A 27,255-nucleotide genomic window follows, 5' to 3' on the forward strand; every position below is an offset into this window, starting at 1 on the left:
GTTGTGTGAAACCCCCTATGACCGGCGGTGGCCGCATCATGGGCGTGACTTAACATCAGGCTTCGGAATGAGGTAGGAACCACCCACTGATCGTGGCCAGTTTTGGATTTCCTTACCAGCAAGCCGTCTTGCATTCGGAACATTTTTGGACATTTCATCAACACTCTTAGGTCCTCTTTCCCAATGTAATCGGTATCCGTCAGGGGAAAGTTCTCAGGGTCCTCAAGGTGTTGGTAAAACTTACCAATAATTGGATCCCCCTTCTGAGCTGTAATCAAATCAGCATCAGGGGTCTCCTTACTCCATTGGGCAGTTGAAAGATCATTGTGAGCATTTGTCTGGGACCTAGTGATAGCAGTGACCTGGATTACCCCAACAGGGACTCTATTTCAATTAGATCCCCTTGGATGGCCCCGGTTTTGGCCAGCTGATCAGCTAAGTCATTTCCAGTTTTGTCTGGTCCCTCTACTTTGGAATGACCCTTGATCTTTTTCCAATAGATGGTCATCTCATTCGAGGTGACCAGATCATCAATGTTTTGGATCAACTTCCCATGTTTCAAGGGTTTGTTGTTAGCACATAACATGCCTCTGGTTTTCCAAATAACCAGGTGCTCCACGAACCCGTTCCGTACATAATCAGAATCTGTGATTATGACCAGTTCGTGGAGTTGATGTTGGACAGCAGTGAGGATGGCTTGATGCACAGCCATTAATTCTGCCACCTGACTACTTCGGGGACCAATTTTGTATCCAGCGGAGGGTTCTGGAAACTCCTTCACCCATGCATTCCCTATGCCAGCCACCAGTTCTTTCTCCCCGTCGTTGTCAACATGGTAAGAGCATCCATCCACATAGACAGTGGGCATTCCCTCACACTTGTCCTCTTCAAAGACTTTGTGTGGGGAATTAAGGTATGCCTCCGTGTTGTCCTTGATTTTTAGACTTTCGTCCTCGAGACAGTTTTCTCTGGCACAATCATGCAAGTCAGCCAGACCTTGCGCGAGGGGACTCTTCTTGTTTTGGCCATATCTGACCTCCACAGGAAAGCCTTGCATTGACAGAATGCAGGAAGTAATTCGGGAATTACTCACATTCCCGGCCCGGATTCTGTCACTTTGGAGATATTGCAGAGGCTGGTGTGGAGTCTCCACTATGATGTGTTCCCCCTGGATAAACGGGCGGTAATTCTTCAATGCCCACACCGTTGCCAGGAGTGCCTTCTCACACTCGTTGAATTTTTCCTCCACAGAGGATAAAGTTTTGCTCGCATAGGAGATTACTTTATTGACCTTGTCATGCTTTTGGTATAATACTGCCGTCAAGCACGTATTAGAGAACCCCGTCTCCAGGAAGAACTCCTTGTTTCTGACAGGGTAAGCTAGGCAAGGCGCTTGTGAGAGGCTTCTTTTGAGTTGACTTACTGCCTCGGCTTGTTCTGGACCCCATTCCCACTTGACCCCCCCCTTCAGGAGATGAATCAGGGGTCTGGTGATCTCTGCGTAGCCCTCAATGAACTTTCTGCTGTAATTAGTCAGTCCAAAGAGGCTCCTTAGTTCCCGCAGAGTTGTGGGGTCTTTCAGTTTCTGAAGTGCTTCCACTTTCTTTTCCTGGGGATAGAGACCCTGAGGAGTAATCTCATGCCCCAAGGAATTAACACGGGTTCTACATCACTGTGCTTTCTGAAAGGAAAGTTTTGCTCCGGCGGCCCTCAACTGGGTCAGAACATAACGGATCTCCGCTATGTGTTCCTCCACAGATGAACTTTTGATGAAGACATCATCTACATAAACCAGGTTACCCCTTGCTCCCAGGTCGGGCATGGCCTTTCCTGTGTAGGAAAATGTTGAATTCATTGCCGGAGTTGAGGTTTCCGAAGGGAGTCCGGGTCCATGTGTACTGCTGGCCCCCAAAGGTAAAAGCCAGCTTGTATTGGTCCTCCCTACTGACAGGCACAGTCCAGTATCCATTGGTCAGGTCTATTGCAGTGAATACCTGTGACCCCTGGATCTGGGCCAGCCCTTGGTCAATGTAGGGCAGAGGCCATCGGGAAGTATGGACCCATTTGTTGAGCTCCCTAAGGTCGGCGCAGAGTCTCCACTGGCCGTTCGGCTTCAATATTCCCAGCACCGGATTATTGAAGGTGCTGTGTATTGGACGAATTATCCCCCGGGACTCAAGGTTCTTAATTATTTCAGTAAGGGACTCCATGGATGCGAGAGGCAAACGATATTGCTTCACAAACACTGGAGTCATTCCAGGGTCCATGGGAATTGTTGTTGTGTGGATGTCGGTGCGACCACAGTCATATGAGTCTACCGCAAAGAGATCTTGGAAATCCAAGAAAACTTGTTTCAACTTTTGCTTTTGTTCCAGAGTCACACAAGCATCAGCTAGGTTGACTCTCTCTTCCACCATCTGCCTGAAGCCTGGAAAGACTTCTGGTTTGGCTATCTCAGCGGCCTCCTCCAGCTGGGTGGAGAAGTCCCTGGTCAGAGCGCTGATTTGGACTGGAGGCCCCAGGTGGGAAAGGCAGCCTTCATGAACCTGGAAAATCACCTCATCCCTTCTGAAGTCACAAGTCACATCCTCCTTACCATAAGGGCAGGAAGTGTACACCAGGAAGTTCCCCCCATGCCGGGTAAACATCCTGTCTGGTCTTGTATTGTCCTCACTGTCACTGTCAAAACAGTCCTTGGGGATTGGTCCTAACAGTTCATTTCCTAAATCAATGGAAAAATGTCGGTCATCAACCGCCATTCCAATAATGGTGCCTGCGGCTAGAGTAATACTCTTTAAGTCGCTGTTATCCACCTCTATTGGAATGGTGTCATGTTCTATGTTGACTAATGGAGTTGGGTTTACCCCCAACCCTTGCTGTTGGAGAGAAGCGTTTAGATGTATGTAAGCATCAGGGTTTTGCAATTTTTGTCCTCTTTTAACTTTCACTTCCAGGGAGAATTGTCGGGTCCTTTCTGGGATGGTGACTTTCTCTTTGATCTGAATTTCAACTGCATAAGGTAGCAATTGAGCTGACCTAAATGCTTTTTCTGGATCATCAAAGCCCATGGGATTATCCGCTAATCGGGACCAAGCTTTGAAGTTTATTAGGTCCAAACTAATGGCAAAGCGATTGAGAATGTCACTGCCTAAGTAAAAGGAGGCAGTAACGTCTCGCACGACCTAACAATTATGGACTATGCTCTTGTTGCCAATGGAGATTTTGAGCATACACCTGCTTGGCAGGAGATATTTGGAATTAGGTGCTTCCAGGTCCATTTCCCATTTGTCTATCAGTTTGAATGTGGGAATGGCTGGATCTTTTAGGAGTTGGCGGAACATGGCTTCGCTGATGAAGCTCTTACCGTTGTTCACACACACTCGAGCGAGAACAGAGTCCTTCCCATCATTTAACTGAACAGGGATGAACAACTGCTCTCCAATTTACTGAATATCAGCCAGGCTCTGAGCTGATTTCACATCTTTCTGGACTATAGGAGTGGGAGTTTCTGATTGTGGATTAGTAAAGAATTTCAAATTGTTTCCTTCCAGTGTGGAATACCACCTTAAACTGGAAGGAAGGTTGATTTTCAGAAATAGAGAGGACCCCCCATCACCAGTCTGTTGTCCTACTGCTATTACTGTCACGTCGGGAGTTTGGTTGTTCTGGAAGTGAAATTCAACTTGGTCAGATTTTTGTTCAACCATGTGGCAGGTGCCGTTTAAACTAACATGGTTGACACTCTGTTTTAATTTTATTGGTCGGCTAGTCTGGGTCCAGAGGACCTTGTTTACACAATCTATTAGGGGTGACAACCTTCTCAGGAGGTCATTCCCTAGTAAACAAGGGGTGCCCTCTGGAGTCACTACTATGACCGGGTGTTTCACCTTGTGTCGCCCAATTTTAATGTCCAAGTCTGCAGTCCCCTCAACGGGAATTTCCTTCCCGTCAAAGTTCTGCAGTTGTCCAGGAAGAGAGGTGAGAGGAATACGGTAATTCTCCCCCCTTCCTGCATTTAGTTCATCAAAGGCCCTTTTGGACAGAAGGGTAGCTTGGGATCCAGTGTCCACCAGTGCCAAAATTGTACCCTGCCCCTGTACTTGTACCGGGGCATAGTATCTTCCCTCCTTCTCCTCAAAGGGGCACAGATAATGCACATTTTTGGACAACTGGTGGGCTAACTTTCTGGTTTTGGACATGGCTAGCGAAGAGATTTGGGCAGAATTCTGTGGAGAGCCTTGGGAATCTGAAAGAAAAAGTTGGCAACTGGAGATCAGAGCCATTGTGGGTTCCCCTGGTTACGGTTCTGGGCCGCACCCCCCCCTTTTTGGAGGCAGTCACCCGGATGGGTTTGAACCAAGGGATTTTGGTATTGTGGGTTCTGGGATGAGATGATGGGCGGCGGTAGCTAATTCTCCATATCTCCCCAGTCTGGATTGGAATCCCTTGGGACCCATTTTTCTTTGGGAGGAGTTCCCCCATCTCTGAAGGAGAAGATCCTTTTCCCAGGATCTTCTGATGATCCCTCTCCCTCATATTGGAAGATCTGTACCTCCTCCACAAAGTGGGTCTGTTTGGGTCCTTTGTTTCTCCTACCCCCCCTCTGCTCCTTGGGAGGCAGGCTTTCAGGGGCAGGAGATTTTGTTTCCGGTTCCTGGTTTTCTAGGGGCTGTTTACAAGTTGGGAAGGAAGCTTCCTCCAAGGCTTTACACCCCCCTTCCTCTTGTGCCTCCTCCCTGGGAACCGGTATGTTATCGGGGTGCTGCCCCGTCATTGTTCTGGAGTACCAGGTCCAGAGTTTGGGGCATTCTGCGGTGGCACGCTCATCTGAGGGTTCTGTTGAGCCCTCAGTATGTGACCCAGATTCTGTGCCATATTTTGGACCTGGCGCTCTAACTGGGAAACCCGCTCAGGCTGATACGGGGCTCTATTTTCTCCCCTGGGCTGATCCCGGGAAGGGTAGCTATCCCTTCTCTGGTAGTACCCCTGGTTGGGAAGATTTTGGTACCCCTCCACCTTTGGCCTCCCCTCTCCCGGATTAGGTTGTCTGAGCTCAGGGAATTGGGGAAAGAAGGATGGATGATTTTGGGGCTGGAAATTGGGTGGATACCTGGGGAAAAAGTTCTGCCCAGGATTTGGAGAATTTCTGCCCTCCTGGGGGAAGTTAGGAGGGAAGTTCCCCGGGTCAGGTGCTTGGCTGGATCCCCCCCCTTGGGCTGGAGGAGTCCACACATAACCCAGGATTGGTCGGTTTCCCTTGTAGCGGGGACTTACATAGTCAGGGGAGCGGGGGACCCCATTTGTGGGACTACCTCCTCGACTCCCTGTCTGTGACTGGCCCGAGGGATTTCTGGGCTTAGGATTATTAGGTGCAGGTAGGTTTGTAGGCCCCCCCATCTCCAAGTCTAAAACGGGGGCAACCTTTACCTCTGCCACCTTGGCAGCAGCAGGGGTGCTGTTGGTTTTGGGGTTTTTGGGCGCATTATTTTTATTTTCTATGGGCTTCTGCACCTCATAGATCCGGGTAGCCTGTTCAATGACCCAGTCTAAAGATCTTTTCTCGTGAAAATCTCTCACGAGCTGGGTCATGATGTATTTGGGCAAGGCATGGAAAAATGTATTGACAAATTCTCTGCTATCTGTGCGCACCCTTCTGGTGGTCTGCGCAAAGGCACGTTTCAGTTCTTGCACAAATTCTTGTGGGGCCTGATCCTCCCCACATTGCAAATTGTAGGCTGCCTTGCGAGCCTCTTGGGGATTTCTGTGAACAGAAAAATGTTTTAATATGGCCGCCCTATAGGTGGACCACCTTGAATGATTTTGGTCCTCCAGCCCCGCAAAGAAACTGGAGTACTCTGGGGAGAATGTCCACTTTACATATTGGATACAGCTTTGGCTGTCCTTCAAATGAAAAGTCACCATCATTTGCTCATAGTGCTCCAAGTGTTCCCAAACAGAGTACTTGGCGTTCTTATGATAAGGCGTGATGACACTCCTGATTGCCTTAATCTGTTTCAATGGGTCCTTAAGCAAGGCCCTTTTTGCCTTATCGGCCCCTTTGGTTCGGGTAACCCTGGTCCATTCATCCTCTGACTCAGAGGCACTGCTCCCAGAGGTTCCTGTCTGATCTTCCAGGTTTTCCCGGATTCTGCGAGCCTGGGAGTGGCTGACAGAATGTGGGGACCTGGTCTCCTGTGTCCTGTACCGCTCAGAGGAGTCTTCAGATCCCTCCTCGCTGCCAGGATTTGATGGGTACCCCCCCACTGACCTAACTGGGCAGAGGTTTTCAAGATGCCCTTAATGGGCCTACTCTCCTGGGGTTCCCCACTAAATTGCACTGTGCTTGGGAGCCCATACCCAGATGCCCGACCCTCCATACCTGGGTGGTACTGGCCTATGAGCCCCATGCTTCTGGCTGGATAGTAATCTGCCATCCCTGTGGCCCGGTGCTCATGTGCGCCAGGGGACATGGGGGTGGCAGAGTCCAGGGACTGAGAGAGATAAAGGCCTCTGGTACTAGGGCTCCTGAGGTTATGCTCAGGAGTGTACCTTTCCAGCGAACCTGGTCTCTATCCACCCCTGCTTCCTGTTGCAATGCAAGAACCTGCGCTTTCAGTTCCTCAGTTAAGGCCTTACTAGACTCTATCAGTCGCTCCTGCATCGCTACCTGTTGTTGGAGCCTATCATTGTGCTGACAGAGAGCCTCATTTTCTCTCTGTGCCTCCTGATTGGTCCTGGAGTACTGGGCCAGTCTCTGCTGCAGGAGGGTTACCTCCTGAGCTGTGTCCCTATTGGCCTGCTCCTTTCTTGCCAGAGCATCCTCCACCCTCCTGGTGTGCTCTAACAAGTTCTGGTGTTCTTTTTGGAGGTCACCCAGTCCCTGGAGGGCCAGGTGATTTTCTTCCATTTTCCTTTTTAAGTGTCAGACTTCCTGGCCTAAGGTATCCCTTTCCTGACTAGGAGCCTGCATCTGTGCCGCCAGGTCGTCCCTTTGCATTTGGAAGCACCAGCTTTCTGGCCCTCCTGGTCAAACTCTGCCTGGGTATCCAGGTCTTTCAAAATCAGTTTATTGCTCTCTGTCTTCTCCCTATCTAGGTGGCTTTGCAGGGTGACTACCTGCTCAGCACATGCCCTATTGAAGTCTAACTGTTGCTCCAGCTTTTTCTGGCTCTGCAGTAGGGAGTCCAAACCTTCTTGGTACTCCTTCTGCAAGGCCAGAAATCTGGTATCCTGGTTCGCCTTTTCCTGTTGCAGCACATCCATATCCTCCTTTATTTTAGTGATGTACCGTCTGCTGTCATTTTCTGACTCCTGGCTCCTGAGTAGCCTCTGCTCAGAAGAGTCCAGATCAGATTGGGCCTTCTGTAATGGCAGCAGTTGCCTACTCGCCAGATCTTGGCCTTCAGCACATTTGTCCTGCATGGCTCCCATATATAAATATAAATATGTTGCTACCCTGGCAATCTTGTTGTGCTCATCCTTGGCCTTAGGGGACATATATAGTTCACTCAGGGCCACATGTAAGGGACCCTGGTCTCTCCATGTATCTGACCCTGTTTCAGTGATCTGGGGTGCGATTGCCTGCAACCAGACCGTCTGGTCCTGATGAGTCCACTCACCTCTCACAAATAGCTTATGTAAGAAGTGTTCTCTGGCTATTTTCATATCTACCAAGGTCGTCATTCTGGAATTTGAGTTCCTTCCTGACTTACAGAAGTTTGTATTTTATTTTTGCAAAACAGACCTTTTCCTTAGAGCGTTCCTTTGAGGAGTGCTTTACAGCGTAACACAGCGTGGTGATCCGACCGGATATGTGTATCTGGTCAGCTGGCACACTGTATTAATCTGCACAAGTGATAGATCTAACCCAAACATCTCGGACGAGCCCCCACTTTGTAAGAGGATTCAATCCAGCACTACAGCTAAGTCAATGCCTGGTGTGGGATACTGAATAGAAACCCTTATTGATATATCTTTATGTCCAGTTCATGAGTTCTGGATGACTACCCTTATATAACACCCCTCTCTTGGAATCCCCCTGACCCCACTGAGCCAAGAAGTAGTTCTGTTTTGCAAGTTTAAACGGTTTATTTGAGAATGTAAACAATATATATATATCACACTTTATAATAAAATAATAAATAATATCACACTTCAGAACGTGAGCAGTTAACAACAATGGGTAATGTTCTACTAATAAACTGATTTGATTACCCAGGAGTAGTATAAAGGATGAGGTAGCACGCTTGGGAATAGGAACAGAAGAATAAGGTGGTAGAGAATGCTTTATCTAGTTTCAGATGGATGCAATGTTGAATGAAAATGCAATACAGAAAATACTCAATATGATTTCAACAAAACAATGTAATCACTTTTCTCTGGCAATCCACTCCCCCCCCTTATGCAATGTAAGGAAATGAATAGGAGAGCACACAATTCTTAGAAATACAATCAAATAGAATTCAGTTCAATTCCCCCTCAGCAGCTTATACAACAATAGGAGTTTTGAAACACAGGCAAAATGCTTTGAATATGGTGACAATGCAGTGAGAAATATGCTGAAAATGCTTTTAATTCCCTTCAGGAGGCTTAGGGTGAGTGAAATATACTTGGGATGAGTTCAGGCTCACTTTAGCAATGATTCAGAGATGGTGATTAAGAGGCAAACAAATTTTTAGCAAGGAAAGAGATGACTGCTGATGGTTACACGTGGCTGGATTTTTAACCAAATCGCAAATCGCGGTAAAATTCGCGAATGCGTGAATCACGATTACGGCAAAAGTATAAGTCGGTTCCAGGTTCGTTGAAAAGCTAAGATTCTAGGCTTTCAGAGGAAAGTTAAAGCAAGTTTCTAGCCCAAACGGTTACAGAGTTATGAACGATTTTGTGAAGGTTGTTTTTCGGATTTGAAATTTTAAAAGTTCAAAGCGACAGGTTACAGCTTGCAGCTAGAAAATGACAGGTGACAGCTTTGCAAATGACAGGTGACAGTTAGGAAGCAGTTCTGGTTAGATTAAAATAGATTGAATTATATTATTTTAACTAAGAGATTGGTTCTGCACAGTTCTGCTAGGTACTCACAATATATTTTGAAATAGGCCTCCGCACGGATCTGGTCAGGTTTTGGACTGGACTCCGGTTCTGGTCTCGGCACTTCACAGTGATCTGGGTCAGCTCTCTGGTTCTGCTAACAGCGGTCTGGGTCACTCTGGATCTCTGGCCTCTGGTTCTGGATACTGCTCTGCTTTCTGTGGGTACAGCACTGCTTCTGGATCTTTCTGCACAGCTTTCTCTGGACCCAGCGCTGATCTGCACGGCTCCTGGATGCTGCTACCGCTGTTAGGTTTGCTGGATGCTGGGGCCCACTGAGAAGAGTTCTCAGTTTGTGGGTTTAGGCCCTTGCTTTGAGTTCTGAATCAAGTTCTTTGGAGTTTTAAAGTCTAAGTGTTGAATCTGGTATCTTCTGGATGTTGTATGGTCCGGCAGAGCGCGTTGCGGCAACTGGATTTGAATGTCCTCTCTAGCTTCCAGTGGCTCTTTTTATGTCTTTTGAAAGTGGGTGTGTGTCTGGGCCTAGCTAAGCCTGCCCCTTTCTACTTGTCATTGGCCCAATTCTCCCCTCTCCCATGATTGGGGGAAAGAAATGTGAGTCAGAGTGATGCTGTAGGTTTTATGGGTCAGAGGATCCTCCCCTGGTCAGTTTGCCCACAATCTATATTTGACCCAAATACATATTTGCACAGATACACATTTGTCTAAAATTACATGCACCCATCACGTATCACATGAGGTATATACTCTGTTCAAACTCTGATGTTTCTAAGAGCTCGCATTCAGAAACGGCAAAATTTTGCGTTTTTTTAACTGGTTTTGCAATATTGGTTTTTCATTAAAAATTATACACATATACACGGCCTGTCCATACATACTCCAGTAAATTCCCATGTCTCTAGCTTAAACACAGAGTCTGTAGTATACATAAATAGCAGGGTTTTGCCCCAGAACATCACACAAATTGGAGTTTGGGCTTGGATCGAAGGTACATTTTTTAAATTAAGGCTCTCAAAGTTATACATTCCTGTCATTTGATTACAAAGAGTTATCAGTGTTTCTGTAAAATATATATTTTGCTTTCAATTCAGTTCTCAGAGTGTTGGAGTCCGCCTCCAAGACTTGGGTGGGTCAGTGACCATGCCTCTGCTGGCAGGCAGGCCTTTGTTGACAGGAAACAGTAAAAATCAACATATTCTATTCAAGTGCAAGAGCCTATTGTGTGGTCTCCAGGAGGCTCCCAGCCAGTCTGCCTTCTATCAATCAAGAGGTCATGTGAGATTCTAACTCCTGGTGTGAATCTCTGAGGTTGAGAGGTTTCCCAGCCTTTGGCCTGTTAATTAAATCAGATTGTCTTCTGGGAACAGCATGTGGTTAAGATTTTAATTAACTCCCAGCCTTTGATGTAAAGGCCTCTCCTGCAACTCCTGACATGCAGTTTCCCTGTCAGAGTTTAGACCGCTAGCGCCGCCCTCAGTCAAAAGCGGGTACTGCATGCATTTTTGCGATCTTTCTTGGATTAATGCATTCTAAACAGGAATGGTTCTTACATGGTAGTAAATAATCCTTGCTTAACATTGTTTTGATGGGGCTCCTTACAGTAAAATGGTTATGTGGAACCCCACAAAAGGGTTGAATCTTTAAAGTGGTCCGATGAGCCACGATTTCAGCAACTTTTTGACATCCGTAACAGTGGATTTTGTTAACAAAGATCTTTCTTTACACTGGTGGGTGGCAAGTTAGGTAACCATTTTGGTGTGCGCACAAACTGCGTGGTTCTCCTGGATTCTGGCGCACATGTGGGCTTTTTGGCCATCTTGGATTTTCTAAGCCCACAGCACCAAATGTTGCAGCATGATAGCTGAAACGTGGGTCAGGACACCCAACAAGGCATACATTTTTGTTTGGGGTTGGTGTATGCTGTAAGGAAGGCATGGTATCACAAGTATGACACTGATACAAAAGGTACAATTTGTAAAACCTTTATTCAATTTTGGGGGTTTGGTAAAACTCTTACTGTGACCCATAGCTAGGATGGGAGTAGTCTCTATGATCAAATAATAGATAAAACAGTCCTAGACTGTCAAATCAAAATGGCCTACACTAACAAAACCTAATGCCTGCCAAATCTCTTGTGAACAAAGTGTGTAAAGGAGAACATGAATGTAATGGATAATCAGTGGTAGAATATAAAAAAATAAGTGTGACTGAGTTAGCTCTCCTGCCCACGTTGGACAACACGGAGTAAGGCGGTCCTCGTAGACAGGATGACACACTCTGTCTCAGGTTCTCAAAACAAAGGCAGTTCAAAACGTGGATCGAGGCCCGGCTGGCCTTCCACATTAAAGTCTCTCTTTCCAGCTTTCACAACACAGTTCAACAAAAAGTTCACACCGGTCTCCCTCAGTCGGGCTCAGACCTTCAAAGCAAAAGGTCATGTAGGTCTACCTTAGTTGGGCTCAGACCTTTCAAAGCACAACACTTGCAGCGGTTCCCTTCCCCTAGCTTAATTCACATCCTTTTGGGGTTCCCTTCACCTAACTTATCACACTTCCGGTCTCCCTCAGTCAGGCTCAGACCTTTACCTGATGTTGAAGACTTTCAAATGTATGTGGCTTTTACTATAGACCTGCGCAGGACCACTTTGACTTTCCCTTCAGCTCACACTCTTGTGTTATTTTTCCCAGTGTTCCTTGGTCTGGGTAGTTTGATGTCATAAGCACAAAAGTTCAACGTTCACCTTTTGTTTCCCCCCTTTTTCCCAGGGTTAACTTTAATCACTTCTCTCTGTATAGTTCATTCACTTTATCAAGCAAAAATATTTCACCTTTCACAGAGACTTTTGAGTGGGTTACTTCCTTTTGCCGGACCGCGCCGCTACTCATTATCACTGGTTTTACAGCTATCAAGTTCACAGTAATTTTAAAGTTCACCACAGGTCTGCACGTCTCATCCGCCCACATGCAGCCTTCAATTGGGCAATATACTGTTGCAACTTCAATCTTTCCTTAACACACACTGATCTTTCATGTCGCTTGCCAACTCACTGGCTGTGTGTGTTTCTTTCTTGTCTTTTCAGTTTTTCATTCATGAGTCAAGGTTAATCCCACAGGCTTGGCCTTGCCTCCCCAACTCTGCCGTTCACCCGGGAGGGTCGCTGGCGTCCTTGAGGCATAAAGCAGTCTTCTTGTCTGGGACTCAGCCTTCTCCACGTGTCTTTCACAGCCTTTTGGAGGCAACAACCTCTTGCAGTGAACTCCTGGGGGTTCTCTACCCTTGCTCTCGTCCCTTTGCCTGTTGTTCAGCTCCAGTAGGTTCGGTTTTGCCCCGGAAATTATGCTCTTACTCGTGTTCCACCTTGCTCAGAGTGTATCTCTATTTTCCACCTTTTATCCATTTGAGGAGAGCTAATTGGTATCAGATGTATGCACTTAAAGTCAAATGCATGACTTTGCCTGACCATATTAGTGGGATATGTCCAATGAGATGTGTAAGGGTTAGCCTCTTTACTCTCAGTCGCCCTCTTCCACGGCCCAGTGTTTGTGTAGAAAGGGGATGCGGGAAGTTGGGACATCTGAGAATCCTATAAAGTAGGATGGGTCAGGTGTACGGGAAAGGGGGAATACTGCGTCTCACCATCTGTTGCCCCCCACACACTCCCAGTCGTGTGCAGTTTTTTCAGATATGGGTTTATGTCTTTCTAGGCTTTGCTTGCTCTCTCGGGTGTTGGGGCGGTTCCGTAGCTCATTTTCTCCTGTTGGCAGCGTGTTGTTCCCTGTCTACACCTACCAGAAGTCTTCCGATTCTGGAGGCCGTCTCCCGCAGCCTTTCAGCTCGTCAGCTCTCAGCAAATCAAACAGGAGCTCCTTAGCAGATGGGTCAGCGTCCCGGATGCCGTCTTCGGATTCCTCTGCTTTCCAACTCTCACAATCGCGGTTCCTCCAGAGTGGGCTTTTCACTGTGTTTGGTCTTTCCTCTTCTATTTTGGGAAACACTAGATTGCTCAATAGTGTTTTGAGGAGTGTTCTTCGTGCCTCTGCACGTCCTCCTGTCCCAGTATTTCCCCGAGAGTTCTCTCTAAGGTAGAGCTGACCCTTCTTAGTTTCAGTACCTTTACTATAGAACTCCCTTGGGTTGAATATGTTCTTTATCGTCCCAGTATTGTTGTTACTATTTTCATGACACATGTACTTGGGATGGCAGGGTAAAAGAGGGTCAGGTGAGGGAAACAGGGTATGATAGTGCTTTGTTCCCGGATAGTGTTCTTAGTTCCACAGCGGGATCCCTCCCATGAGATCTGCCTGCTGAGTACCACACCCAGGGGGCCTCACCTCCCTGGCCTCATGAGAATGGGCTCCCCTTAGGGAAGAAGGGACAAGATCACAGGATTCGTGACACTGTGGTCTCCTATATTATGTGTGAATTACATGTGTGCTTTTTGCTTGCTTATAGTCAAAACACACTCCGTGGGCACAAAGCATACACTTATTCTGGGCAAATTGTTTGGGGTGGTACTTTGTGTCGTGTGTGTGTCTGCACACGCGCAATGTGATGTGTATGTCTTTGCGCAGAGTGTTTTACGGGAAAGTATACATATTCTGCATATTCTACCAGAGTGCATTGTTTGTGAAAATGCATATTCCTAGGATATCCTCTGTGCTGCTTGCAGTCCGTGTATTCTCACAGGCAACTGCCACGCGCTGCAAATAACAACTTCAATTTAGGTCCCTTTTTTCTGGTCCGGACAGGCAACTGTATCTCTGAGTGACTCCGAGTTGTTTTCCATGAGCATAAAAGCTCATTCATAACTTTTAACTCCCAAGCTGGCTTGTGCAGGATTTCAGTTGCACATGTCTTAGAAATTGACCAGACTCTCAACCCATAAACAGCTGGTGGGCTACGGGGCGTGGCCAGTCTTGGCGATGGCACGAATGATTGTAGTATTCAACGAGCAGTAATTAAAATGCAACGAAAGTGTAAGAACTGTTACTGATGAATAAACAATTAAAAAACTGGGTGAAACATTTCATAACTTGTGTAGCGTACACATATCATGATGGACTCTGACGTCTTTATATAAAGAGTGAGTGAATAACCAGTGTTAAAGAGGGAACCACGATTAGTTGTATTTACTGCAAACTACTGAGACGCCAATGGTTGTTAAATCTCCTGTATTTCCCAATTGTGACACGCATCGGTGGCACCAACTGGGCGCTATGCAGACATATACGTAATACACATGGAAAGGTGATCACTTGAGGCCCCAATAATTTGGCCTTGATGCAACCATGTGGTATTTGCTCTTTTACAGTGGGGAATTCTCTAAAGAATGACACCTTAGACAGCACTGAACTGCAATGTATGCACTCATTAGTAATTAGTTACTCATGCCTAAACACTTGGTTCACTTTTGTTGCATGTTAAGTATACATTCATTAATGTTTTGTTAGAGCACCGTCTTATAAAGTGATGCCAACATTATTTCCAGAAATCTATTGCCCTAGGGCAGTCCCACCACAGGTGCATCACGAAGGCTATCATCGCACAACCGTGGCAAAACCATGACTTGTAGTTCCTCCATCTTGCCCCAGCAGGTTAGAGATGTTCCGCTGCTGCTCTCGTTATGTTGGTTCTGCGGGATGTCCAATGCAAGGCCTTCCCTCTTTGGGGTGGTCTATATTATCTGCCAAGGTATGTTAAGAGATCCAAGTGCATTCATTGAAGGAGTTATCTTGGTATTTCGCGCTTTGCTTGACTTTCAAACTGGTGACAGACATTTTGCTGTTTTTATTTTACCACAGTTAGGTTTCAGAGGTGTCTACGTTTTCAAAATAACACAGAGCACATTTAATTTTTTACATTTTTCTTTTAATTATCAAACAGACACAATTTTCAATTAGTTATTTTCAAATACTTATTTTCACTGGATACTGCTGAGGCCGGAAGCGGCATGCATTTCTTTGCAAGCATCCCGCCCAAACTCACGTAGTGCCTCATCTCGGACTCATGGGGTTGAAGCGTTGAAATTCTCTCACCGACTGTGTCTCCAATGAGCTCAGAGGCACCATCCAGGTACCGAGCACCACTGCTAGGCCCAGGCCGCATGGCCCTTGAGGTCAGGGATCACAGCCTTAAGGTTTGGGAGTGGAGTGCCGAGAGGCAGGAAGGTAGCAAAGCCACGCGCTGCAAATAACAACTTCAATTTAGGTCCCTTTTTTATGGCCGGGACAGAAAAGGAACATGAGGAAAAAACGCATCTATGAAGTTTGCTGAAAATGAACTGACCGAATCACCTTTTGCTGCATTTCATTTTACGGCAAATTGTCAGGGGAGACCCCACTACACTCTCTTTTACCCTCCCCCTCCCCCTAGAGACTTAACTGTAACATACCATCTAGATTTTTTTGTGGTAAAAAAAAAGGTTAATGAAATGCAGCAAAATGTGCTTTACCAGTGTACAAGATACCCTGACAGATAATATAGACCTCCCCAGAGAGGGAAGGCATGGCATTGGACATCCCGCAGAACCAACATAACCAGAGCAGCAGCGGAACATCTCTAACCTGCTGGGGCAAGATGGAGGAACTACAAGTCACTGGGCCTGACACGAGGAAAACCAGGGCTGCGCAGAATGTGGGCTCTACAAGCCCAGTCAGATGATTGCGATGAAACCAGCAGGAAAATGGCCGTTATGAACATAATTCACGCATAACGTAGGCGGCACCTCACATGAACCACGTCCTTTGTACATATGCAGGGCACGAGCCAAGGTGTATGAAGCCCAATGGGCAAATGTACAAACAAGACCTAGCAACACACCAGCTTGACAGAGTGGCATGCACGTTCATAGTGTGAATGCCTATATCTCTTCGTCTTGGATTGCTAATAGGCTATTACCAATAATACTATTTTCGAAGTCTCTTCAACATTATAGTGGAAATAAGTTCTCCTTCCTAACCCTGCTTATGAACTCTAATGAGGGATAAACACAGGCTCATACATCTCGTTCAATTAACCAGGACGCTGGGTGACCTTCCATGCTCAGGGCTTTCCCGTAATGAAGCAAACAAATGACATGTTTCGTCTTCTTTATCCTTCTTCAAAGTCTAGAATGTTTGCGCGGGAGTTATTCCAGAGTAATTGATACACAGTGTGCGGGCCGGGGACAAATTTAGCAGTGGCATATGAACTTTGGCTAGCCTTACTGAGCAAGATGCCATTTCCTGATCTTGTGACCATCACACCCAGTGTCGTAATGATCAGCCCGGCTTGCTGTTAGTTACGGGTGGTCCCATGAGAAGTACAGTTGGCCATGCGCGGGCCCTCCACGGATAACTTCAAAATGATGTGTCTATTGATGTTAATCCAGTGTTAGAAGTGTCCTGCCCTACAGCACATCTGCTCTCATTTGCAGAGGTGTGAAAGTTTCCTTTAATACTCACTGAAGTAATGTAACCAGATTATACTGCGTGATATTCCTATTTAAAGGGCCATGTGGTGGACGGGGCTTATCAACTCTCTGATGAAGGAAGACAGGACAACCAATGTGACACTGCTGCATAATGTTCTTTTCTGTGAGACAATTTCAAAACCAAGCTCTTTAAATGCAGTGCATTCTACATGGAGTCCTGGTGTGTGTATTCTACACTTTTACCCCAACACGCAGAGAAGTAATCTGTAATGGAAGCCATGTTTGAGGAGTGGGAAAAGTGATACCACCCTGAACAGAGAAAGAGAGATGTATAACTCATGGCGTTACCGGGCTAGCCATCTGAAGAGCTTGCTGTTGGCCCATCTAGCCAACACCCTTGTTACAAAGGAGCTAGCCCCACAGATAATATAAGGGACAACAGTCCGAACCGAATGGTAACAGTGAACACATTAATAAAGGATATTATGTGCAAAGACAGGGAAAGGTGTTACTCCTCCCTATCCCCATCTTGTAACATAGCTTTCTTAGTACGTGAGGAGGCCACCCACCCGTAGCCAAGTTCTCAGATCCCCTCAATTCACTTAGGTATTAGAGGGTCCTTGGATCATCTCGAGATACAGTGTTAGTGAGTGGTTGTGATGAATCAACTTCCGGGGCACCAGTGGTCCAGGGATGAGTATCGGTTTCTAAACCATCTATCAGCCTCGCACCTCTAGCACACCAGAAGGGATCCAAACAGATTGGAAACACAATCAAATTATAAACCTCCTTGTCTAATTTTGGTAACGTGGACGGAAAGGCAGGCTCATCTCTGCAAGGTCGAAGAACGCTGGTTAGTTGCAACACAGCGCAAATCCAATTATTACCCAAAAATAAAAGGGACTGTCCATTGAAGGTTGTTTAAAAATATCTACTTAATTATTAATTAACAGACCGTTTTAGCACACTACAAAATACAACCCACCCTATAGAGGATTCCAGAGGACAGACAGTTTCAAGAAAGAAAAGGGATGCACCGTGGGTACTGACAGCAGGGTAGTCGGTAAAGCAATTAATTGCAATAGTTAAGGATACTTGGTTTCACCACAAAGGGAGCAATGGGTCATAAAATGTCACAAGGTGCCTCCGGAGAAGGACCACGGGGACAGAACCAGAATGTACCTTGTGCTTGTAGAATTCTTGGTGCTCGACAGGGTCGGATCGGTTTCAGGGCGCTTTGCAGCTCGTGTGACAGAGTTCAAGATGGGAGAACGCTGCGGGTATCAGGCAGCAGGTAGTTCGGCAAGCGAGGCTGTACAGGTGGCTGCAGGCAGGCCTACATGGTGGCTCGGGGTCAGGAAGCGTTGTCTCAGTGCTGGTTGGCAGGTCTGAAGCACTCATTGAGGCGTCTCAGATGACATTAGCAACTGTGGTGTGACAACAGTCAGCAGTGCAGTCAGTTCCAGCTCAAGGGGCTCGACTGGCTCAAATAATGTCCTTTAAGGCGGACGCTGGTTGATGCTTGTTGATGCACTCCTCCTAGCTTCTTCACTGGGCTTGTGTCGTCCTTTAAAGAGGACGGCCCAATGCTGAGGAGAGTGTTGCAGACAATGCCTAGTCCTTGGTTTGGTTCAGAGACTCTCTGCCACTTCCTACCTAGGAAGCTTGCTTGCAGAGCCTAGCAGGGCATGCTGTGTGCTGGCTGGGTAACAGTTGTGGAGCTGCTAGAGGGCCCTGTGGATTCATTATCTCCCTCTGATCTCGGGAGGATAGCTCAGGGGCAATGTGCTCGCCTTGGAAGCAAGACAACACAGAGCACCACAGGTTGGATTGCGCCGGGTCCACGCTTAGAAACCTCTAGGTATTAAGCGCATTATAAATAACCTATCATATCATATCTGTTCCCTGGGAGATGTTTAGGGGAAGGATCTTGTTCTCCTCTTTGGAGAACCTGGCCTTCCTTCACTGGCGGAAGCTGTAAGGCAGACTGCACCTTCAGCCAGGGTCCAAATGAGTTCTTCTTGTTACTCCTTGCAAGGTCTTCAGATGATCTGCCCAAAAGAGGGCTTCATCCCTCTTTTAAAGCCAAATGGGCAACAGTGATTGGTGTAGGCTAAGCCTACCTTACTGAACCAATCATGGGTCCCCACCAACAATCTCCTGTATGCATGAGGTCATAGCAGTCACTTTGCAACAGAAAAGGTAAAGGGGTGAATACATGTAATACTAAGTCCCACCCATCTTCCTGTTTGTTGTGGATCCAAGGGTCTCTCTAGTTAATGAAGCTCTCTGTGGTTCCTGATTAAAGTGGCAGGTCTACCTTGAAGCTGCGGTGAGAACAGACTTTCTGTCTCCATCAATCCACATACTCGTACCTTCGGAATGGGGTCCCCCTGCAGCGATTGCCTAATGTAAACATATCATCCCAGACATGACAGTTCACTGCCCTTGATACTGAAAGGTAGGAGCTGGCTTCTGGTTGACACAGTACATATAAAAGGTTGTTGGGTTTTTTCTGTCTTTTGTTAAACCTCTACAGCCAGGTTCCATGTGGACCTGTTTGAAGTATACTCTATTAGTTTGTTAATTATGTTAAGTGCTGCCACCATTTGCAGAGGGTAAACAAACAGACATGGCGGGTCCATGGAACCTTTGATAGTTAATTAGGCTGGCCGAGGCAGATGGAATGTGTTGGCCGTCCCGCTTCTGAGATGCATCATGTACTCCACCTGCCAATTCCTGACTAAATATGACAAGGAGGACTGCGCCTGTAGGCTGTATCCACCCAGAGTACACAGGTTTATGTGTATGGGCTGCGGTGAGCATAGGAAAATGTGTGCGGATTAGCCCACACACATTTTCCAGAGGTTGATCTACCATCATTCAATTTCATTTAAAATTTCTAAAAAGCCCAGGCGAGTGCACACCTACCGTGCAGATGGTCGAATTCCTCACAGTGGACTCCCCTAGCTTGGACTGCTTTGATTAGTACAGGAATGCCAAACACTTTTTCAGAGACCTCTATACAGTTTAATTTCTGTAACAAACAGATCTAGACTATGTTAAAGTTTTTTATCTGTAACTTTACCCCCCAAACCTGTTTCTGCAACATAGAAGTGCATAGCATTTCACTGCAATAAAAGTACAAGGCTGAGAGTCGTGGTAATGACCCTAATCCCTCAGCCATAATAGTTGACTTTGGAGGTAGCATATTGCCTTTAACTTCGAGGTTTATAAAGTTTATTTTTGCCTTTATTTAAATTATTAAATTATCCCAGAGCATTATTTGGATAATTTGTTAAAAAAACAAAGCCCATCCAAGTAAATGCAAGTTTACCCTATGACTCTTAGGCCCAGTGAGAGTGCAGCTCCAGGCTCTAATGGAAGGGAGAAGGCCCAACCTTTACTCTCCAAAGAGTAAACACCCACTAGTCACAGGGACATCGGAGTAAAATTCCCTCCAGAACAGTGGTGCCCTACAAACTTTGAAGAACACGCGGAAATGGGAACTGCCCCATCCATGTAGATTGACCACATGTAGGTGAAATTCGAACAGAAATGTACACATAGCCAAAGTGTGAAGATCCCTCACTGAGTGATCGGAACTTCGATCTCAGAACTAAAATCAAGTCTAGAGGTGATCGATGGGGTTACCAAACATTTGGCGATGGGGGTAGATGAGACTTCCTAATACTCAAGAGGCACTTCATAAGAAAGAGGAATCATACCAGTAAGTGTCCCTGGGTCCAGCAAGTATAAGCATCTCAATACACGCACCCCAGAAAAGGTCATGGAATCGAGTTCTGCGGATTATGCGAAGGTGGTATCTTTTTTTACCTGGGGGGAGGAAGGTAGGCAATTTGCCAGGTTTAGACTCAGGGCCCTGTGTAACTACAGAATACCAAAGATGAATGTGAGTGGTATGACCAGTGGCGGGGCAGGGATATAGCAACAACGGTGGTCACCAAGCAACTAGCAGCCAGCTGCATATAGAAACAACAGAAAGACTTCCACAACCCTCCCCTAATGTTGATGCAGTGGCAATGCAGAGTGCTTTTCCAGGGTCGCAAAACCCGAAAGGGCCATCACATGCACTCGTCGACTGCACTTTGGACGTGCTCCCAATATACTATTCAGGGACTACAGATATCTAAACCCCGAAAGAACTTATTAAAAATTAACAACTAGGAATTCGCGAGATTTGTCATGTCTCTCTGATTTGATACTCTCCCATGTTATGAATATGTGGGGGCTTGGATCTCTGTCCCTCATAAAGAAAAAGTGTGCCAATTATGTAAACAAGAGGTGGAAACGACCCCTGCAGGGGTGTCACTATGAGGGTTATAGAGATTTGGTTTGTGACCTCAGAATAATAACCACAGACCAATTCTGGTCAGCCATCTTCATGGCAGAAACGTTGATGTATATGGGTGCTGCCTATTAAATATGGAAGAAAATCACCCTTAGACTGAAAGAAATTGGGTGAAGGGTGAACTCCATATTACTTGTTGGCGCTAAAACCTCTGTCCCCTCCCCTCTGTAGCTAATAATCACTCGCTCTCCCATGGATATTATCTGCTCTAGTGGAAACATTGATTTAAAATTAATTGTTATATTTTTTTAATATTTTAATAATGAAATAGGTCATTAGGAAGTAAATGTATAGAAGTTGTGAGTAATGATAGGATTTGTATAAATGTAATGATTTTAAGATGTGATGATACGTAGTAGAATGTTACGTATTTAAGAAAAATGGGTTATTTTACAAATATGTATAAGGTTTTAATTAAGCAATTGCACTATAAACGAACTACCTTTTTTAAAACTCTATCTTCTTTAGGTTTAGTTTACTCATATTTTATTCTTAAAAAAACAGCTATGATACTAGATTCCTATATGCTAAACAAATTGTTGAAGTACCATTTGTTAGATGCATATTTGCGGGGATCGGGACTCCAACTGGTACACTCAGCATAAACACCCAAAAAAGTAAGTTTAACGCTTTTCAAACAGTAAACAAATGCCTACGGATATGCGCTTAATATAACGTGCTAGAAAAACTATGCATTGTTTTTCAACTATTATGTTTATTACAAAATCAATTCATCAAAATTGCATGAAGAATTTTTTTTTGATATTTCCATTGGCATGCACAGTGAAATACTTTCCAAAATGAAATAGTTCAATTTATTGCTACTTATCATTCAAAAAAGAAAAACCTGCCTCATGGCTGAGAAGGAAAATAAAAATGAGCAAAAATATCACAAAATGTACACTATATTTGTCACTAATTAGATACAAAAAAGTTCTTATTCTTTCAGTTGTATTATGCAATATTTTCTTAAGAGGCACACCTCTTTGGGAGGACTACATCCCTCACAACTTGCAAAATGTATCTGCTTTTTATTAAATTACTATTTTAAATGTTTTTATTTAATTCACATTTAAAATGCATCTGAAAGTGCTAACCACAGTTTTAAAAAATGAACCGTTGCAATCGTATAAGAAATATCCTTCATCCAATGTTCATGAGAGAATTTAGTAATCTGTTTAATTTTCTATTTATTTACTGTTTCAGCCACTAATAGATTCAGCCAGAGTCATATATATGTTTAAAATAAACTATGCCAAAAGTAAAGAACCACGGGGGACTCCTCATCAGATTACATTGAAGCTTGTACATGCATTATGCAATTATTTGGTCTTTCCCCTCACTTATTGGTGACGTTAACATCCCTTACTGATGTATGGCGGTGACCTGGTCCTTTTGCTCTGGACTCTTCTTTGTCTAAGAAAGGCAATTTAGTCATTGGCCAAACATCCAAAGCTAAATAACTAGTAATAGTAAATACAGTTGAAAGTAGAATTCTAGTATTTTTAAGTTAGCCTAGATAGCCCTTTATGGTTTTAGATTGGAACAAGTTTTTATTATCCATTGATGAGCATGGAATTCTCCAATATACTAAAGGTGGAGATTCCCTGGAGACCATGAAATGTTGTGCAAGCATAAAAGAATCAAAATGTTATGTTATGGGGCAAAAGTTTGTTCGGCATGTTTGACAAAAAATCTTGAAAGTCTTGAAGGGACTGCCTCAGCACTTACCTCAGGCTACCATAATGGAACCAGTACAAGCCACGTGGCTTGAAAAGGAAATGTGATCTATAAGATTAATAGGGTAATTCATAGAAATTCGCACAAATGTGGCGCATGCAGCTGGCGCACAGTGTTCCTGTGCGAATGTCTGCACCAGCCGCGTTCGCTAAAATCGATTTCCGCGCACAGCGTATTCATGGATTTTAGCCTCCAAAAGCAGCCGTGGTGCAGAGTGGCGCAGCGACCCTGCAGCAGCGCCAGTTACGCCCTCAAGAACGCCCTCGCGCAAGGAAAAGCCATCAAAATCCCCAATCCAGCGCAAAGGGCTGTGCCAACCCTGGATCAGTTTACCGGACTGCCAAACAGCAAACGCCAAGCGGGGAACGTGTATTACGGGTTTCGCGGTAACTTCCACATGCGAAAGGGCCTGTGCGAGTGGGGTACGTGTATAACTGTTGTTCGCGTGAATTTTTACACGCGATTGGCCTGGGTATGTGTATTCCAGGGGTGCGCGGGAAGTTTCACACACGATCGGGCCTGGGGGAGCGGGGTACGTGTATTTCCGGGGAGCGGGGAAGTTTCACACATGATTGGCCTGGGTATGTGTATTTCCGGGGTGTGCGGGAAGTTTCACACGCGATTGGCCTGGGTACGTGTATTTCAGGGGTTCGCGTGAAGTTTCACACGCGATTGGCCTGGGTACATGTATTTCAGGGGTTCGCGTGAAGTTTCACACGCGATTGGGCCTGGGGGAGCGGGTACGTGTATTTCAGGGGCTAGCGGGAAGTTTCACACGCGATTGGCCTGGGTACGTGTATTTCAGGGGTTCGCGTGAAGTTTCACACGCGATTGGCCTGGGTACGTGTATTTCAGGGGTTCGCGTGAAGTTTCACACGCGAATGGGCCTAGGGGAGTGGGTACGTGTATTTCAGGGGCTCGCGGGAAGTTTCACACGCGATTGGCCTAAGTACGTGTATTTCAGGGGTTCGCGTGAAGTTTCACACGCGAATGGGCCTAGGGGAGCGGGGTATGTGTATTTCAGGGGCTTGCGGGTAGTTTCACACGCGATTGGGCGTGGGGGAGCGGGGTATGTGTATTTCAGGGGCTCGTGGGTAGTTTCACACGCGATTGGGCCTGGGGGAGCGGGTACGTGTATTTCAGGGGCTCACGGGTAGTTTCACATGCGATTGGCCTGGGTACGTGTATTTCAGGGGTGCGCGGGAAGTCTCACATGCGATTGGCCTGGGTATGTGTATTTCAGGGGCTTGCGGGTAGTTTCACACGCGATTGGACCTGGGGGAGCGGGGTACGTGTATTTCAGGGGCTCGCGGGTAGTTTCACATGCGATTGGCCTGGGTACGTGTATTTCAGGGGTGCGCGGGAAGGTTCACACGCGATTGGCCTGGGTACGTGTATTTCAGGGGCTCGCCCGTAGATTCACTCACGATTGGGCCTGGGGAGCGGGGTACGTGTATTTTAGGGGAGCGCGGGATGTTTCACACGTGATTGGCCTGGGTACGTGTATTTCAGGGGTGTGCGGGAAGTTTCACACGCGATTGGCCTGGGTACATGTATTTCTGGGGTGCGCGGGAAGTTTCACACGCAAATGGGCCTGGGTACGTGTATTTCAGGGGTGCGCGGGAAGTTTTACATGTGAATTGGCAGTGTGGGTCCTCCCAGGTGTCCCCTCTACCCCCTCCATGGCCCCTGCAGGCAGCCCACACCACAGGGGACTACCCTGAACCCCTGGCCATGTCCCGCAGGCAGCCCATCCACCATGGGCATGCCCCTCAGCCAAGCCACATGTCACGTTGCAATATGATTACCAACTCATGTCCCCCAGCAGTCAGGGGCACCTGCCAGCAGGCCCCCACTCATGTCCCACTCATGTCCCCCAGCACCTCCACCCCCCAGCAGTCAGAGGCACCTGCCAGCAGGCCCCCACTCATGTCCCCTAGCACCTCCACCTCCCACTAGTCAGGGGCACCTGCCAGCAGGCCCCCACTCATGTCCCACTCATGTCCCCCCCAACATGTCAACATGACCCACAATCATGGCCCTCATGTCCACCAAAATCCCACTGCACGCCACCCCTGCCCAAATAACCAACCAAGCATAACATACACCCCACATTGAAATGCCCATTGCATGAAACAACCCAAATGGCATGTATGTAGATCAGCACATGTCCGTCACACACACACAATGGTTGCCAGTGAATGTGAACACCCACATCGTGACATGCATGAAACCAATGAGAGAATACCACACTTTGAAGTACGGGAACAAATGTATTGAACAAAAAATGTGTTGAAAGAAAATCAAATACCAAACAATGGACATAAGGAAAACAATGCAGAATGTCACATAATGATAAAAAAAGGAAATCAGAATCCAAAATATATTAAATCAAAAATGTCTCCAAAGTCTCCTTCCAACAAAGCAAATCCAAACCGAAATGAAAAAGTAAAATCCGTTGCTCCATGGAAAAATCTAAAAATAAAAAGCCGACAAATGCACACTCCAACTATTTACAAGGATGAAATCCTGGGTCCATGAGCCCAACTGTCCAAAGGAAACCTACAAAAAAGCCTACAGAATAAACAACTATCTACAAACATGTGGGGCATAGTCCATGCGCCCAAAGGGAAGAAAAAAAGAAAGGAAACTTAACACTAATGAACTATATACAATGGCGGCGGGCAAGTCCAACGGCTCACTGGTTGATGTCATGGGCCAGGGCATCATCGAACTCCTGTTCACTGGCCCCGAGGTCTCGCAGGGATAATACGGTGTCCAGCTCCAACTCCCTGCGAATACCCTCGAGGCACTCAGCCCGCCTCAGCGCCCTGCGCATGGAGTTCTCTGCCCTGACCATTGTGAGCCGTTCCTCCTCCGCCTGCCGCCGCACCGCACCTATCTGCTGGCCCAACCGCTGCCACACGGAAGACACTCCCATTCCAGGGTTCTCCTGCCCTCCGGCCGATGCCTGCCCCTCTGATGTAGATGGCCCCGAGCCATGATGCCACCCACGTCGAGCCTGCCGCTGCCTCCGACGCAGCTGCCTCTGCCAGCACAACGGCATCCAGGCTGATGGAATCCACTGACGCCGTCGTGCACATGCCCTGCCCTATGATGCCGGCACATCCTCCATCTGCTGGGGTCCAGTTGCTGGTGTGTCCACCCCTGCTGGACCTCCGACTCCCGGCTGTGGCAGGGATGGGAGCCCCACCGAGCTGGCTGCGTTCGTCGGGGCAGGTCCACAGGGGGCCCTGGTGGCATCTGGGCCGGAAGACGGCATTTTGAACGACTGGCGCATAGCCTCCACAGAGGAGGCGAGGGTCGCCAGAGTGGCCGACACATGTACGAAACCCCCGACCATGGTCGCTCCCAACTGGGCCATGTTGGCACGCTGCTCTTCGTGATGACGTGTGTGCTCCCCCCGGAAAGCACGCACGTCATCACGAATGACACCCGTGCGCAACGCGACACCAATCAGGACCTTCTCCATACGGCCAGGGGTCCCCTCGTCCGCAGGTAGAGGAGTGTCAGATGACATGGACATCCCCCCTACCTGCGGACGGGCCTGGGATGGGGCATCCCTGCTGGTGCATGGTGGTGCAGTCACAGTGTCAGGGGCAGTGACATGCAAAGGCCCCTCCACGGCGACCTGTGCTGCCTACTGCCCCTGCCCCTGGACTGCACCACTTGCACCAGTGGTACCACCCCACCAGGCCCCATGTGCAGCTCAGTAGCGGCCTCCTCCTCTTCTGTGGAAACCACCAACCTGGATGGCTACACACCATCTTCCGCCGTTGAAAGCCCCTATGCGGGCTCACCCACCCCTTCCGCTGCAGCCGTGGGGGCATCCCCGCCACTTTGCTCCACAGCGCCGTCTCCGCCCTCTTCTTCACTTGCCGCTGTGTAGAGGGAGACATAGAACACAAGCATCAGGGTACTGTACAATGGTCCCCTAGACAGGAAACAATAGCAGATGAGTGGCACTGTCAAACATCACTTCCATCATGTCCCTCCACAACACATGGGTCAGTGCAGGCAAAACACATGCAGTAACAGGCATGGCGCATGCTATGGACATTAGCATACATGTCCAAGGGACTCTTGAAACATACAATGTTGGTTAGAAACTCACATGCATCATGGGTCATGCCTATCACATGCACACACTTCACCGTAGTTTCATCCATCTGGCCTCGTACACCCCAGGCACAGTGGATACAAGGATGACTAGGCTGCATCAGTGAATCTGAACATTGTCACAGACATGTGTCATGCATCCATGGCAATCACAAGTCACAGACACGCAGGTCAGACACACAGACATGGACAGCATACATGTACATGGCATCAGCACCCATCCCTCACCCCCACCCATGTCCAGGAACAGAGACTGGCATGCTCTCATGTGTCCATTCCGCATAGAGCTCCCCATGTTGCATTTAAACACATGCACCAACCATGTGGTTCACACATTACTGGTCTCACATGCATGACCATGATGTCCCTGCACACACACACATGCGTACATGGCCTATGTCACACATACAGGCAAGTATCAGACAACCAGCACACTGCAACATGCACTGTCTCTCACGGAAATGCTTGGCCACTTACCGCTCAACTCCAGACGGATCTGCCTCTCAAGGATCTGGGCGTGGAGCGCTGGGCGCACGCGTTT

This window comes from Ambystoma mexicanum, chromosome 6p (genome assembly GCF_040938575.1).
Source record: "Ambystoma mexicanum isolate Mex_15411 chromosome 6p, UKY_AmexF1_1, whole genome shotgun sequence".
In the NCBI taxonomy this organism is placed as follows: domain Eukaryota; kingdom Metazoa; phylum Chordata; class Amphibia; order Caudata; family Ambystomatidae; genus Ambystoma; species Ambystoma mexicanum.